Consider the following 15,569-nt stretch of genomic DNA (forward strand, 5'->3'; position numbering starts at 1 on the left):
CTAGGGTATTGCGCAAGGTTAAATTGAGTTCCTCAGTTAGGTGGTTAACTGATTTTTGTCCTCTGGCGTCCTTGGGTAGACAGAGGGAATTTGGAAGGACATCAAGGAATCTTTGTGTTGTCTGTGAATTTATAGCACGACTTTTGATGATCCTTGGTTGGGGTCTGAGCAGATTGTTTGTTGCAATTGCAAACGTAATAAAATGGTGGTCCGATAGTCCAGGATTATGAGGAAAAACCTTAAGATCCACAACATTTATTCCATGGGACAAAACTAGGTCCAGCGTATGACTGTGACAGTTAGTGGGTCCAGAGACATGTCCAGAGACATGCACCCATGCATGCACACACACACACACACACACACACACACATACATACATACATACATACATACATACATGCACCCACAGTAACACACTCAGACACAGAGATATATAATGCATTATGACCTTTTATGATTATGATTCAAAAGCCTTTGAAATCTGATAAAATCACATTCATCCCCTGGTGATCCTCCCAAGGGCGTAGGAACAAACATAACAAGATTAGGACTGATCCAGCACATCATAACTCATATGGAGCACTGCAGGACCCAGACCCTGGTCACAGGCTGTACTGGGGGATGCTAGGCATGCCACAATGGCAAGAAGGGAGGGAGATCCCTGGTGGGTAGGAGTAGGAGATAATACCACACTAAGATAAAGAGAAGTATGAGAAACTATGAATATAGCAAATGAGAGAGGTTAAGAAGGTTAAGGGGGAAAAAAAACGACAGTAGATTGATGTAAAACCAGAGAGATGCTCCCATTGAAAAAATTTAAATAAATACAGGGGCTATCTCAGAGCAAGGGAAACGGAAGGGCAAAGACACTTCTCCTTTTCATTTCTCCTCCCATTTGAATTCTCTGAAGCCTCTCTCTATTTGATCCCAACAACAAGGCTTTGTTCCTCTCCGACATCAAGGGTGGAAGAGAGGCACTTTTAAACACATCAAGAAATGGGAGCAATAGAGAGTTCTGAAAACATTTGGATCAATAGATGCTTTTTCAGCAGACTCTTTAACAACCTTTTACTGCAGTGGGCTAAATCAGACTCACTCAAGGTGACTCTTGGCAGTCTTAAACAAATCTACATTGAAACAAAAGTATACACATCGCTATGCACACCTGTACCATGTTAGATATAGAGGTGACATTTATTCAATTTTGAGTTTGCATCCCAATATTACACCTCATATACAGTTGAAGTCAGAAGTGTAGGTACACGTTAGCCAAATACATTTAAACTCAGTTTTTCAACATTCCTGAGAATGAATCCTAGTAAGAACATTCCTGTCTCGGGGCAGTTAGGATCACCACTTTATTTTAAGAATGTGAAATGTCAGAATAATAGTAGAGAGAATTATTTATTTCAGCTTTTATTTAGGCTTGCCATATCAAATAATTTCAGAAACGTCCACAGTTACAATGAAACCAATGTAATAGTCCCAAAAGTGCAAAATCAACTCTTAGAGGACTAGGTTGTAGCTAATCATAAGTATGCCCGTATGCTAAATGAGTCAGGAAAATATTATTACCAGAGAAATATATTAAGCTATTATTGTGTTAACTATTATTAATGTTCCTTGGTCTTACTTATTGCCTTAGATACATAATAACATTGTCTGAATATACTTTCTATACACACACAAGGGAAAAACTAACAACCATTATCCAATAAAATCCTTTATGATTTCAAATGACTTACAGTATTCACAATTTCAACACTACAAGGATTAGCACACACTTTCTCCCTCCTTTCAAATATTTATCTCCTCCCTTAGTGAACATTCCACAACATAGATTAATGCTACAGTAGCTCTCTGTAAGAAAATGTGGTCGTAGTCTGAAATAAAGGCTTATAATCCGTCTCATTACAAAACCACTTCCAAAGCAAAAACATTTCAGAAGAGATGAGATTGTAGGTGAAAAACATCTCTGCTGGGTGTATGGGAGCCTTCTCCATTGAGCAGCATCAGGTCAAGGGGGGACTGATAGGCCTTCCGTTACAGAGCCTGACCTGTGGAGTGTGACCCAATCTCATTCGCACCCTCACCCATCAAGCATATCTCCTAGCCTCTCTACTATTAGAAATACACAACTCAGTAAAGGCATTTACATTTTATTTTCTCTAAAAAAAAAATCCCCTCACAGCCGTGATATTTCCCAATGACAAAAGGTTTCTAGTCTGACAGAAACAAATACTCAGTAAAGGCATTCACATTTTCTGTTCTTTAAGGCAATATATATATATATATATATATTTTTTAGGGAAGTCATATTGAGACTGAAGTCTATTTTACAAATGAGCCCTTCAAAATACAAAAACAAGCATAAAAATAGGCAAGCACAGACAAACAAATATACATTTATACAATACACACAAAAAAATACACATTAAGATACAAAACACAGTCAACTAAAAGCTCTTCTCTCTCTGTTTATTTCTATAATCCCACACTGTATTCTGTTATATACCATGCTCACCTACCTCTCTCCTCCCTCTCTCTCTGTCTGTCTTTCCCCCCACAGGGACCCTTCTTCTCCAGAGGGGTCAGACTGGCAGAGCAGCACAGAGACTTCAGAAGTGGGAGAACAGTGTCACAATGTGGACTATTATTATTATTATTATTATTATTATTATTATTATTATGTCTTATTACTTTTCTATTAGGTCTCTATTTTCTTTCTTTCTGCATTGTTAGGAAGTAAGCATTTTCACCTGTAGTTTCCAAAGCATGTGACAAATTAAATGTGATTTGATTCATGTAGGCTGCACAGAACATACCCTTACAAAAATGAATTTGTTGCTGCAAACTTCCCGCAAGTTTGTGGCAAATTTGCTGCAAACTAAATTGTGTACCACAAAATGTTGCCAGAAGTTTGCAAACATTTGCCACCGTTGGTGAATCTGTGGCAAACCTTTGGTAACAATAATATTTATTGCCACTAGTGACAAACAGGTCACCAGAGGTTTTTTTCTGGCAGACAATTAATTCTCTCAAGATTTTATTTGAATATGTGGCAAACCTGTGGCAGCAGGTGGCAAACAATTTACCAGAAGCCATTTCTGGTGAACACATGACTTTCAAGACCAGAAACTAAACGAATTTGCATGTGAAAATATGAGCTTGCTGCAAATTTGCGTCACAAATAAAATGTAAAAAATTTGGTCGCATACACATTTTTGCAGATGTTATTGCGGGTGTAGTGAAATGCTTGTGTTCCTAGCTCCAACAGTGCAGTAACATCTAACAATTCACACATTAAAAGCACAAAAATGGAATTAAGACATGTATAAATATTAGGACGAGCAATGTCGGAATACGGAGTATATTTATATATATACACAGCATATATATATATATATATATACAGTGCCTTGCGAAAGTATTCGGCCCCTTTGAACTTTGCGACCTTTTGCCACATTTCAGGCTTCAAACATAAAGATATAAAACTGTATTTTTTTGTGAAGAATCAACAACAAGTGGGACACAATCATGAAGTGGAACGACATTTATTGGATATTTCAAACTTTTTTAACAAATCAAAAACTGAAAAATTGGGCGTGCAAAATTATTCAGCCCCTTTACTTTCAGTGCAGCAAACTCTCTCCAGAAGTTCAGTGAGGATCTCTGAATGATCCAATGTTGACCTAAATGACTAATGATGATAAATACAATCCACCTGTGTGTAATCAAGTCTCCGTATAAATGTACCTGCACTGTGATAGTCTCAGAGGTCCATTAAAAGCACAGAGCGCATCATGAAGAACAAGGAACACACCAGGCAGGTCCGAGATACTGTTGTGAAGAAGTTTAAAGCCGGATTTGGATACACAAATATTTCCCAAGCTTTAAACATCCCAAGGAGCACTGTGCAAGCGATAATATTGAAATGGAAGGAGTATCAGACCACTGCAAATCTACCAAGACCTGGCCGTCCCTCTAAACTTTCAGCTCATACAAGGAGAAGACTGATAGGAGATGCAGCCAAGAGGCCCATGATCACTCTGGATGAACTGCAGAGATCTACAGCTGAGGTGGGAGACTCTGTCCATAGGACAACAATCAGTCGTATATTGCACAAATCTGGCCTTTATGGAAGAGTGGCAAGAAGAAAGCCATTTCTTAAAGATATCCATAAAAAGTGTCGGTTAAAGTTTGCCACAAGCCACCTGGGAGACACACCAAACATGTGGAAGAAGGTGCTCTGGTCAGATGAAACCAAAATTGAACTTTTTGGCAACAATGCTAAATGTTATGTTTGGCGTAAAAGCAACACAGCTGAACACACCATCCCCACTGTCAAACATGGTGGTGGCAGCATCATGGTTTGGGCCTGCTTTTCTTCAGCAGGGACAGGGAAGATGGTTCAAATTGATGGACCATCCTCACTGAGCTCGAGCTGTTTTGCAAGGAGGAATGGGAAAAAATGTCAGTCTCTCGATGTGCAAAACTGATAGAGACATACCCCAAGCGACTTACAGCTGTAGTCGCAGCAAAAGGTGGCGCTACAAAGTATTAACTTAAGGGGGCTGAATAAATTTGCACGCCCAATTTTTCAGTTTTTGATTTGTTAAAAAAGTTTGAAATATCCAATAAATGTCGTTCCACTTCATGATTGTGTCCCACTTGTTGTTGATTCTTCACAAAAAAATACAGTTTTATATCTTTATGTTTGAAGCCTGAAATGTGGCAAAAGGTCGCAAAGTTCAAGGGGGCCGAATACTTTCGCAAGGCACTGTAACTGCCTTAATGTTTCTGGACCCCAGGAAGAGTAGGTACTGCCTAGAACTGTTTGAGTAGATCCTTAATACATATAAATACAAATACAAATACTGGAAGAAAGGAAAAGCCTGTAATGTTCTTTACATTTAATGTCTTTCTTTTTAGCAGCATTCAACAGACATCCACCCATATTTATAGATGGTTGTAGTACTGCTTCTTAATTGTAATACTGCTTCTTAATTTTTTCACAATCATAATTTACATACATTTTCTACTGTTTTCCAGAAGATCTTCAAAATAAAAGAAAAGCACACCAGTTTAATTAAAGTGTCTGACTACAGCGGACTTCTTGTCACCAGTTCTGATGTTGCTCTTGTGCTCTGTAATACGGACTTGGAATTCTCTCTTAGACTTTCCAACATAATAATAGCCACATGGGCATTTCAGTAAATAGACCACAAATTTTGTTTAACAGAAAATGTTACCCCTGATATACATTTTCTCCCCGTATGAGGGAGGGGGGGGGGATAAATTACCCTCGATCATTGCATTAGAGTTCTCACAATTATGACATGGAACATAGACTGAGGGGAGGGTAGATGGGAAATGCTGAGGGGGTACATACAGTCGAAGTCGGAAGTTTACATACACTTAGGTTGGAGTCATTAAAACTTGTTTTTCAACTACCCCACACATTTCTTGTTGGTTAGGACATCTACCTTGTGCATGACACAAGTACCTTTTCCAACAATTGTTTATATACAGTTTATCTCACTTATAACTCACTGTATCACAATTCCAGTGGGTTAGAAGTTTACATACACTAAATTGACTATGCCTTTTAACAGCTTGGAAAATTACATAAAATGATGTCATGGCTTTAGAAGCTTCTGATAAGCTAATTGACATAATTTCAGTCAATTTGAGGTGTACCTGTGGATGTATTTCAAGGCCTACATTCAAAATAAGTGCGTCTTTGCTTGACATCATGGGAAAATCAAAAGAAATCAGCCAAGAACTCTGAAGAAAGATTGTTGACCTCCACAAGTCTGGTTCATCCTTGGGAGCAATTTCCAAATGCCTGAAGGTACCACATGTATCTGTACAAACAATAGTACGCAAGTGTAAAGACCATGGGACCACGCAGCTGTCATAACACTCAGGAAGGAGACGCATTCTGTCTCCTAGAGATGAACGTACTTTGGTGCGAAAACCGCAAATCAATCCCAGAACAACAGCAAAGGACCTTGTGAAGATGCTGGAGGAAACAGGTACAAAAGTGTCTGTATACAGTAAAAAGAGTCCTATATCGACATAAACCGCCATAACCAAAACCGCCATAAAAAAGCCAGACTATGGTTTGCAACTGTACATGTGGACAAAGATCATACTTTTTGGAGAAATGTCCTCTGGTTTGATGAAACAAAAATAGAACTGTTTGGCCATAATGACCATCGTTATGTTTGGAGGAAAAGGGGGATGCTTGCAAGCCGAAGGACACCATCCCAACCGTGAAGCACGGGGCTGACTGCATCATGTTGTGGGGGTGCTTTGCTGCAGGAGGGCCTGGTGAACTTCACAAAATAGATGGCATTATGAGGGAGGAAAATTATGTGGGTATATTGAAGCAACATCTCAAGACATCAGTCAGAAAGTTGAAGCTTGGTCGCAAATGGAATACTTCCAAAGTTGTGGCAAAATGGCTTTAAGGACAACAAAGTCAAGGTATTGGAGTGGCCATCACAGAGCCCTGACCTCAATCCTATAGAACATTTATGGGCAGAACTGAAAAAGCGTGTGCGAGCAAGGAGGCCTTACAAATCTGACTCAGTTACACCAGCTCTGTCAGGAGGAATGGTCCAAAATTCACCCAACTTAATGTGAAGCCTTCCAGGCTACCCGAAACTTAAGACCCAAGAAAAAAACATTTAAAGGTAATGCTACCAAATACTAATTCATCACACTGGGAATGTGATGAAAATAAATAAAATCATTCTCTCTACTATTTTTCTGACATTTCACATTCTTACAATAAAGTGGTGATCCTAACTGACCTAAGACTGGTCATTTTTACTAGGATGAAATGTCAGGAATTGTGAAACTGAGTTTAACCTCTCTGGGATCGTTCGGGACGCTAGCGTCCCACCTCGCCAACAGCCAGTGAAATTGCAGGGCGCCAACTTCAAAACAACCAAAATCTCATAATTAAAATTCCTCAACCATGCAAGTATTTTACACCTTTTAAAGATACACTTCTCGTTAATCCAACCACAGTGTCCGATTTCAAAAAGGCTTTTCGGCGAAAGCAGAACTTAGCATTATATTAGGTCAGCAACTAGTCACAGAAAGCATTCAGCCATTTTCCAACCAAAGAGAGGTGTCACAATAAGCAGAAATATAGATAAAATGTATCACTAACCTTGGACGATCTTCATCAGTTGACACTCCCAGGACTCAATGTATGTTTTGTTTGATCAAGTTCATATTTATATCCAAAAACCTCAGTTTACATTGGCGCCATGTTCAGAAATGCCTCCAAAACATCCAGAGAAGTTGCAGAGAGCCACATCAAATAACATAAATACTCATCATTGATGAAAGATACATGTTTTACATAGAATTAAAGATAAACTTGTTCTTAATGCAACCGCTGTGTCAGATTTCAAAAAAGTTTTACGGCAAAAGCACAATATTCAATAATCAGAGAACAGTGTTCAGCCACAAAAGCAAGCCATACAGTTACCCGCCAAATTGTGGAGTCAACAAAAGTCATAAATAGCATTATAAATCTTCACTTCCCTATGCTGATCTTCGTCGGAATGCACTCCCAGGACTCCCACAAGAAATGTTTGTTTTGTACGATTTCTTTCATATTTATGTCCAAATACCTCCGCTTTGTTCGCGCATTTAGCTCACTATTCCAAAGGCACAATGCGCGAGCACAAAATCCAGATGAAAAGTCAAAAGAATTCCATTACAGTTTGTAGAAACATGTCAAACATTACAATCAAGCCTTAGGGTAATCAATCCTTAGTGTCGATGAGTCAATCCCTTAGGATCTTTTTATAATAAATCTTCAATAATATTCCAACCGGACAATATCGTAATAACTACAGGGGAAAAAGAAGGAGCGGCGCGCCCGCGTGACCGCAGTAAACAACTGATTGGCCTCAGCCTAGTCCACTTGTTGAAACAGCTCTTATTCGACACCCTTCCACAATAGAAGCCTCAAACAACTTTCTAAAGACTGTTGACATCTGCTGGAAGCCTTGGTTAGTGCAATCTGGCCCCATAGACACAGCATATTGAAACTACAAACCTCAGATTTCCCACTTCCTGGTTGAATTTGTCTCCTGTTTTCATACAGTTTTAGAAACTTCAGAGTGTTTTCTATCCAATACTACTAATACTATGCATATATTAGCATCTGGGACAGAGTAGCAGGCAGTTTACTCTGGGCACCGTATTCATCCAAGCTACTCAATAATTCCCCCCTGTCACCAAGAAGTTTAATGTATTTGGCTAAGGTGTATGTCAAATTCCGACTTCAACTGTAGGGCAGCAGACTCTAAGGTGCAGGTTTGAGTAACCGGGTGGTAGCCGGCTAGTGACAGTTACTAAGTTCAGGGCAATGTACTGCGTGGCTATTTAACAGTCTGATGGCCTTAAGATAAAAACTGTTTTTCAGTCTCTCTGTCCCAGCTTTGATGCACCTGTACTGACAAACTACAGGCCACTAAGTACCCTGGTTTAAATGAAGATATGAATTTCTCACCCTTCCTGTTCTCCCCCACCCTTCCCACTCCTTGAAAGCGTCAGCTCTAGTCTTAAACTCAGTGCGAATGCTGCCTGTAATCCATGGATTCTGGTTGGGGTATGAACATACAGTCACTGTGGGGGCGACGGCATCGATGCACTTTTGATGAAGCCAATGACAGATGTGGTGTACTCCTCAATGCCATTGAAGGAATCCTGGAACATATTCCAGTCTGTGGAGCAAAACAGTCCTGTAGCGTAGCATCTGCTTCATCTGACCACTTTTTATTGATCTAGTCACTGGCGCTTCTCGCTTTCATTTTTGCTTGTGGGCAGGAATCAGGAGGATAGAATTATGGTCAGATTTGCCAAATGGAGGGCAAGGGAGAGCTTTGTATGTATCTCTGTGTGTGGAGTATAGGTGGTCCAGAGTTATTTTCCCTCTGGTTGCACATTTAACATGCTGTAAGTTTCCCTGCATTAAAGTCCCCGGCTATTAGGAGCGCCTCCTCTGGATGAGCATTTTCTTGTTTGCTTATGGAGGAATACAGCTCATCCAATACTGTCTCAGTGCCAGCCTCTGACTGTGGTGGTATGTAAACAGCTACAAAGAATAAAGATGAAAACTCTCTCGGTGGGTAATATGGTCTGCAGCTTATCATGAGATACTCTAACTCAGGCGAGCAATAGCTTGAAACTGCCTTAGATATCGTACACCAGCTGTTGTTTACAAAAATACATAGTCCCTGCCCCTTGTCTTACCAGATGCCACTGTTCTATCCTGCCGGTACATCGTATAACCAGCCAGCTGTATGTTGATATTGTCGTTCAGCCACGATTCCGTGAAGCATAAGATGTTACAGTTTTTAATGTCCCGTTGGTAGTTTAATCTTCCCAATAACTCATCCATTTTATTGTTCAAAAGTTGCATGTTTGCAAGCAGAATTGAGGGGAGTGGGGGTTTATTCGATAGACTCCGACTCCTCAGAAGGCAGCACGCCCTCCGGCCTCTCTTTCTCCGCCTCCTCTTCACGCAGATCACTGGGGTCGTGACCTGTTCCCGAGGGAGCCGTATATCCTCTGCCTCGGGCTCGTCAGAGTCATGAAAGAAGAAAAAGGATTCTGCTAGTCCGTGGTAAGTAAATATCTCTGCATATTTGGCAGTTATCATCAGTGCAGTCCTGTTATAGGACCAGAAAGGCTGTAGTCTTCTGGTAGAGAGAGTAAAACGATAAGTTATCTCAAGACAGATGACTACTCTTTTACACTTTGCAATGTAAAGTCATCATAAAGTCATCATAAAGCAATAGCAAATCATCATCATCACCCAAAGCAAAGTACACTACACATGGAATTGCAGCTGAGCAGCCTCAGCCCCACTAGGCTGGTGCATAGTTGCTACAGTATATTGGGTATGTCCCAGGAGTGTTAATGCAGTGGCCAGGCCTGAGGACTCTACCCCAGATATCTGTTCTCTCATGCCAGAGCGCTTGGTTTGGATCTGGCCCTGGCTCCTTTGTATCTGCCACTCTGTGCCACTGCCATCACTAACAACCCTAACAAACACTCCAACACCCTCAGGGACTCAATGAGGAGTGCATTTTGTGTTGATTTAGAAGTCTCCTTTCCTATCCATCTGCTGTTTAAGTGCCGAAATTAACAACATTCTCAAAAAGTAGGAGACACAGTCACTGACAATACACTCTTATTGCACCTGCAGTTGATGTATTGCGAAAGGGGTGCTGTGCTATCCATCTCACCCACAAGTAACGACAACAAGCACAGCAGTGTCATGTTGTGAAATGTAAAGCAGGGGAGAGAGACGCCACCACTGTGCCGTGATTAGCTTTTCAATAGTTTCTTGTTATCAATGGCCGATCCCATTAAAATGTCAGCTTGCCGATATGCTCATTTGGTAAACAGAGAAGGTATCATGGGAGAAGTTCCTGCCCAGCGGCATGGAACACTGATTGGTCATTTTTCACAACCAGGCAGCCAATGAGGTGGCCGATCGAGAAGATAACTGACATCCATTGCCAGTGCATTTGCTATCCTGAGCACACACAAAGAGTTATTTAATTTTTAAAAACATAATTGCCACACTGCCTATGCTTTAAATATATTTTTAGTCTCTAGGGGTCCATTCAAAATCAGTGTTGCAGTGATTTAATTGCGTGGCATTAAGCAAATATCCTTGGATCCTAAAATCAATAGTGAGAAATCAGCATAATAAGCTATTCAACAGGGAACAACCTTCAACGCAAGCTGCCTCCCTCTCTGAGACGAGTCGACTGCCTGTGTGACATAAATCTCAGGCGGACACTGATAGGCTACAGAACTGCGTGACTAGTAGGAGGAGGCTGAGCTGTTTCCTCAGCTAATGTGTCTATGATTAACTGTCAATCTGGTGAGTGGTGCTCTGTCTCTATTAGGCTCACTCATCACTGTGACAGGCACTATACTGTACCCCTCAAATATTAAGGAAGTCTCAAGGTTTTGCTCACCTGAGGTAGAGTATCTCATGATAGGCTGTAGACCACTCTATTTACCAAGAGAGTTTTTCGTAGCTGTATATTTACCACCACAAACTGATGCTGGCACTAAGACCGCACTCAACGAGCTATATAAAGCCATAAGCAAACAAGAAAATGCTCATCCAGAGGTGGTGCTACTAGTGGCTGGGGACTTTAATGCAGGAAAACTTAAATCAGTTTTACCTAATTTCTACCAGCATGTTACATATGCAACCAGAGAAAAAAACAACTCTAGACCACCTTTACTCCCCACACAGAGAGGAGTACAAAGCTCTCTCATGCACTCCATTTGGCAAATCTGACCATAATTATATCCTCCTGATTCCTGCAAACAAAAAAAAACTAAAGCAGGAACTACCCATGACTCGCTCAATACGGAAGTGGTCAGATGACATAAATGCTAAGCTACAGGACTGTTTTGCTAGCACATACTGGAAAATGTTTCCCGGGACTCATCAGATGGCATTGAGGAGTATAACACATCAGTCACCCACTGTGACTGTACATACATACCCCAACCAGAAGCCATGGATTACAGGCTACATCCACACTGAGCTAAAGAGTAGAGCTGCCACTTTCAAGGAGTGGGATTCCTAACAGGGACATTTATAAGAAATCCCACTATGTCCTCAGATTAACCATCAAACAGGCAAAGCGTAAATACAGGACTAAGATTGAATCCTACTATACCAGCTCTGACGCTCGTCGGATGTGGCAGGGATTGCAAACTATTAAAGACTATTAAAGAGAAGCCCAGCCGCGAGTTGTCCAGTGAAAAAAGCCTACCAGACGAGCTACAGTTGAAGTCGGAAGTTTACATATAACTTATCCAAATACATTTAAACTCAGTTTTTCACAATACCTGACATTTAATCCTAGAAAAAAATGCCCTGTCATGTCAGTTACCTCTTTATATTAAGAATGTGAAATGTCAGAATAATAGTACGGAGAATGATTTATTTCAGCTTTTATTTATTTCATTATTTTCAGTTGGTCAGAAGTTTGCATACACTCAATTAGTATTTGGTAGCATTGCTTTAAAATGTTTCATTTGGGTAAAACATTTTGGGTAGCCTTCCACAAGCTTCCCACAATAAGTTGGGTGAATTTTGTCCAATTCCTCCTGACAGAGCAGGAGTAACTGAGTCAGGTTTGTAGGCCTCCTTGCTCGCACACGCTTTTTAACTTCTGCCCACACATTTACTATGGGATTGAGGTCAGGACTGTCAGGCCACTCCAATACCTTCACTTTGTTGTCATTAAGCCATTTTAACACAACTTTGGAAGTATGCTTGGGGTAATTGTCCATTTGGAAGACCCATTTGTGACCACTGATGTCTTGAGATGTTGCTTCAATATATCCACATAATTTTCCTACCTCATGATGCCATCAATTTTGTGAAGTGCACCAGTCCCTCCTGCAGCAAAGCACCCCCACAACATGATGCTGCCACCCCCGCACTTCACAGTTGGGATTGTGTTCTTCGGCTTGCAAGCATCTCCCTTTTTCCTGCAAACATAAAGATGGTCTTTAAGGCCATTTTTGTTTCATCAGACCAGAGGACATTTCTCCAAAAAGTACGATCTTTGTCCCCATGTGCAGTTGCAAACCGTAGTCTGGCTTTTTTTGGCGGTTTTGGAGCAATGGCTTCTTCCTTGTTGAGCAGCTTTTCAGGTTATGTCGATATAGGACTCGTTTTACTTTGGATATAGATTATTTTGTACCTGTTTACTTCAGCATCTTCACAAGGTCCTTTGCTGTTGTTCTGGGATTGATTTGCACTTTTTGCACCAAAGTACGTTCATCACTAGGAGACAGAACACGTATGACGGCTGCGTGGTCCCATGGTGTTTATACTTGCATACTACTGTTTGTACAGGTGAATGTGGTACCTTCAGGCGTTTGGAAATTGCTCCCAAAGATGAACCAGACTTGTGGAGGTCTACAATTTTGTTTCTGAGGTCTTGGCTAATTTCTTATGATTGTCCCATGCTGTCAAGCAAAGAGCCACTGAATTTGAAGGTAGGCCTTGAAATACATCCACAGGTACACTTCCAATTGACTCAAATTATGTCAATTAGCCTATCAGAAGCTTCTAAAGCCATGACATCATTTTATGGAATTTTTCAAGCTGTTTAAAAGGCAGTTAACTTAGTGTATGTACACTTCTGACTAACTGGAATTGTGATATAGTGAATTATAAGTTAAATAATCTGTCTGTAAACAATTGTTGGAAAAAATTACTTGTGTCATGCACAAAGTAGATGTACTAACTGACTTGCCAAAACTATAGTTTGTTAACAAGAAATGTGTGTAGTGGTTTAAAAACTAGTTTTAATGACTCCAACCCAAGTGTATGTACACTTCCGACTTCAACTGTACATGTACAGTACATATTACCTCAATTACCTTGACTAAGCTGTACCCCCGCACATTGACTCGGTACCGGTACCCCCTGTATGTAGCCTCGTTATTGTTATTTTATTGTTGCTCTTCTATATTTTTCTTTTAACTCTTTTTTTCTGTACTGCTTTGTTGTTTAAGGGCTTGTAAAGTAAGCATTTCACGAAAAGGTTGTTGTATTCGGCACATGTGACAAATAACATTTGATTTGAATTTGGACACATCACAAAATAATGCAACGGTAATTGCCTCTTTTATTATATTGACCATTTCCCTCTAAATCTCTGCAATGACTGCAATCTTTTTTCTGTTTTTGGCTATACATTTTTCTCTTCTGCAAATTTGTTTTATAAATCCAGTCCTCTACAGCTTGAAAAACATGAACGTTTTGAAGTGATTTTCACCATGAAGGCATTAGGGTTTCTTTTTTCCCAGGGGTTTGGCAGAAGAAACAATGCTTTTCTGCTTTTGTTTTAACACTTATGGATTGCTGCCGCTCCCAGTTGTTAGGTGAGTGAAGTATTTCTCGCCCTCTCCATTGTGCCTTTCCTCCATGTTGTGACATCCCGGCCTTGTCATGAGGTTAAAATGGGAAGAGAGGAACAAACATTTCAGCCACAGACACAGTTTGTGGGAACCAAAAGCTTTTGTAGTCCCACTAAATACATTGGAAAGTCATTACAAGGAGCAGAGACCTTCTTTCTTGTTTGATTTTTCTCCTCCTTCTCTCACAATCTTATCCCCCACTTTCTCTCTCACTTTCCCCCCCTTCTCCCTCTCAGTTGGCTTCAGCCTCCCAAGATGGCTGTGCCTTGTGGGATTTAATTAGAGGTAGTCACAGATGATGGGATGGGTTCTGGCCCTGTGTAGAAATGGCTGCCCTCTGACAGAGTGGTGTGCACAGAGACAGGTTAATACAATGGGTGATACAGAGCATGACAAAAGAAGCTTTACTAAACCCTCTGTGCATGGATAAAGAGACAGCATACAGTTTAGGGTACTCATTCTGCATTTCAATGTTATCACACCTGAATCATGATACACAATACCTATGTTTAGTATGCTATGGACATATAAACTACACAACAATACTAACTGCAGAGCATTGAAGTATCAAGAATATTTCTAGCTGGGTTTAGTTCTCTAAAGAATGACGTGCTGTCAGCCAACCACAAGTTCCACACACAAATCTTTAATCAAGGATAATCTGTGCCTCTTGCTTAAAAAGGATCAGAAACTGTCAACTGCCAAACTCTGAAGAGCAGTAGGCCATTAGGCACCCATGGCGAGTGTCGTGCTGGGTTTCAGAGAGTTTGTGAGTGAGCAGCGTTGGAAAGCCCTGCCAAGCTCCAGCTTGAGGGAGCTCCGGGGAGCCCCACTAACCACCTCCGAAATCAGGCTGATGTCATCAGCCAAACATGCCAGATGGAGAGAGACCAGAGCCTCCAATGACTGGCGCCACACTAGATAAGGAGCCAAAAAGTATACTCTAGCTAGCGCTCTGAAATAACTTTGTTATTTAGATTTTGTTACACTCTGGATTCATCCTGTAGAAAGTCTACATTTTTAAGGGCATGTTTTTTAATCTAGCCTAAGAATATGAAATCCACTTAAAATAGCACTAATGAGCTTAAGTTGAAAAATAAATGATCCACGCTTTGAAATCAATGTTAAACAAAACTAATACTTTGTCCGATGCTCTTTATGAGAGTGTAGAATGTAAAGAGAAACGTGTATCACACCAACTCATTCCTCTGTATCTACGATGTTCCGTATCAGTTGTGCAACGTGTCTACAGAGATATTTTTTATATGCCTGACAATATCCTCCTCCAAATTCCAAAATCTATGACTCTTGTCTCCTCTCTTAAACTGTGAGGCGCGCTGAGGCATCAATCAATCAATCTAGTCAATCTAGCCACATTAATGGGTGTGCCTTTGAGAATTACTCAGACAGACAGAGAATTTGCTCAGGTTTCACTCTGCATTACTGTCAGTGGCCTTCTACGTGAGGAGAATCCATTAGGAAAACCTGTGAATACGCATTGCCCATGCTGGTAACAGTTAAACACACCTGCATGCACACACACGCACCTCTAGAACAGG

General features: G+C 40.6%; 1 protein-coding gene across 2 annotated transcripts in view; it reads right to left on the reverse strand.

The window, feature by feature from the left end:
- Positions 1-15,569, reverse strand: part of LOC139367656 (receptor-type tyrosine-protein phosphatase U-like) — a 343,935-nt gene that overhangs the window by 214,620 nt on the left and 113,746 nt on the right. The gene's annotated exons all lie outside the window — the stretch shown is intronic.

This window comes from Oncorhynchus clarkii, chromosome 2 (genome assembly GCF_045791955.1).
Source record: "Oncorhynchus clarkii lewisi isolate Uvic-CL-2024 chromosome 2, UVic_Ocla_1.0, whole genome shotgun sequence".
Taxonomy (NCBI): Eukaryota; Metazoa; Chordata; class Actinopteri; order Salmoniformes; family Salmonidae; genus Oncorhynchus; species Oncorhynchus clarkii.